This window comes from Hevea brasiliensis, unplaced genomic scaffold (genome assembly GCF_030052815.1).
Source record: "Hevea brasiliensis isolate MT/VB/25A 57/8 unplaced genomic scaffold, ASM3005281v1 Scaf358, whole genome shotgun sequence".
Taxonomy (NCBI): Eukaryota; Viridiplantae; Streptophyta; class Magnoliopsida; order Malpighiales; family Euphorbiaceae; genus Hevea; species Hevea brasiliensis.
In genome coordinates, this window is record NW_026614871.1 from 1 (window position 1) to 2,694 (window position 2,694).

A 2,694-nucleotide genomic window follows, 5' to 3' on the forward strand; every position below is an offset into this window, starting at 1 on the left:
GACCCAACCTAGAAACTTCCCAGAAATTGCCTAAAACTTGGCTTGAACTTGGAGACAGAAATCTGGAATCTGCAGAATTTGACCATATGAATAGTAAATTTTGTATGGCCATAACTCTCTCTAGAAAACTCCGATTTAGGCAATTCTTAAACCGATGGAAAACTAAGACATAGTAGAATATTTCGTATGAAGAACATTAGATCAAATTATGGACTTAACTTGATCAAATTGCTAAACGAAGTTGGATCGATAAATCTGCCAGAACTAAATCTGCAGGATGAATAGTGATGTAAACAGTAACCGTGTTTTGATCATAACTTGAGCCACACAGCTCCGAATTAAGCGATTCAAAGAGGAAATAAAGTTAAGACCTAAATGAATAATTTTCATGAAGAACACCTCACCAAATTATGATCAAAACTAGGTAAAAATTGGGTTTAAAGATTGGGGCACCAAGCTGTCCCAAAACCAAAATATTCTAAAATTTTCAAAGCTAATTTGGGATGTATTAGACATGCATATAATGAGTTCTTGGCAGCAATTGAGATTAGTATTGAGGTATTCTATTTGTGTATTTTTAGTAGAAAAAGAAGTTAGAATGGACAAGGAGAAGTAGGTAACAAGGAAGGAGAATTATTGAAGGTTTGTGCACAACTAACCTTTTTCTTTGTTTTAACTTTGTAAATTGATTTGAATAAGTTTATTTAAATGAGTTTGATTTGAAATGAGTTTATTTTGAATGAGATATGGTTTTTCTTTTGCATTTGAGAAATTTGTGTGTTGCCACCCCTTTTATGGGTTTTATGATGATTTGAATATGTTATGGTTTTGCAAACGTGATTATTGATTTAGAAAATCTTGAAAGTTGTTTTGAAACCACAGTTAGCATGACAGTCCCTTCGGAACTCCCAGTAGTAACGGCTACTTGGGTTTTGATAATTGATATGATTATGTCTCCCATTATTAACGGTTAGTGGGGTAAGACTACATGAGTAGTCATTAGCTAGCTAGCTAGCCCTTCCCTCATTAATAACGGTTAGTGAGGTTGAGATTGCTTTATCGTGGTGTACAACACGGCACTGATCATGAAATTTTGTGTCAAGGCCTGAACTGTGTGTTAATATTGGCAACACTAATGCTTTGTGAATTGTGATTTATGAAGTGTGATTTCTCATTTGAAATGTTATTCCAATAAATGGCCTTTATGGACTTAGAACTATTGTGAAATTTTCATGCTTAAGAAAAATATGTTTTATTATGCTTTGACAAATTGTGTTTTACCTTAAGTTTTAAAGTTATTAGTTGTGCACCACTGAGTGATATACTCAGCGATAGCTTCTTTATGCTGTTGCAGGTAAGGGAAAGGAGAAGGCTGCTGAGTAAGAGACTTGGAAGCAGCATTTTGGTATTGATTGTGGATATTTACGTTAGGTATACCCTTGTGATTCCTATAGATGTATTTTGTACCTATATGTATGGATGTACTGACATTGAGCAGTTTGTATTAAAAAGTACTGCATTACTAAAGTATTTTGAGTTTGTAACTATTTGTATTGTATTTTGAAGCTTATGGAAATGTAACTTTTGCAATATTTAGTCTATCATTATTTCCAATGAATGTTTACATTGAATTTTAACTATTTCCCATGCAGTTTTCTGTAAAAGAATTGATAAGATCAAAAGATATAATTTGTTTAAAATCCCTTGTAGCATAACTAATGGGTTATCGGTAGGTGTAGTTCGGTAATTCATTAGGTATGCTACGGGAACATGCCATGCGTTACAAGGGATAAGGTGTGACAACCACTATTACTCCACCACCACTACTCCATCTCTATCACCACAACTACTACCATCACTATCACTCCACTACCATCACCACCACTCCACTATCACTATCACTCCACCACTACCACCACCACCACCACCACTATCACACCATAACTATCACTCCACCACTACCACCACTCTATCACCACCATCACCACCAATACCCTATCACCACCACCACCACCTCCGTTGCCGCCACTATCACACTACCACCACTACTTCAACAACACCACTCCACCATTGCCGCTATCACTCCACCACCACTATTAAATAATTTAATATATATTCTTAAATTGATATATATAATTTATATATTGAAATTTATATCATATTTCAATATTTTATATATTGAAAAAATATAAATATAACTAGTTTGACCGTCACCCTACCCACACTAATCTAGCACCTCCATCATTATCACTCCACCACCACTATTAAATTTCAAACCAATTTTAATATGATAATTACTTTAATATCAATATTTATTATTATAATATTTAATTTCATTTTTGAAATGCTATTTACTTCACTCAAATTAATATATATCAAATTTATATCATATTTCAAGTTAAAAATATATATATGTATAACTTATAGTATAACTTATCATTAAAAATCAATATTTTTTATCTTATAACAAACATAGTATATGTCATAACTTATAACATACAATATCTCTATATTTGCATATTTCCCATAGCATTAAATCAAAGATATTAATGGGATTGAATAATGCAATTCCCTTACTTTTGGAGATAGAACCACCGTAACTCATCTCTTATCTCTACTCTCTCCCTATTATCATTCTATGGTTTCTCAATTCCAACAGAGTAGATAGTGCCATGGCAACAAAATATGGGTTCT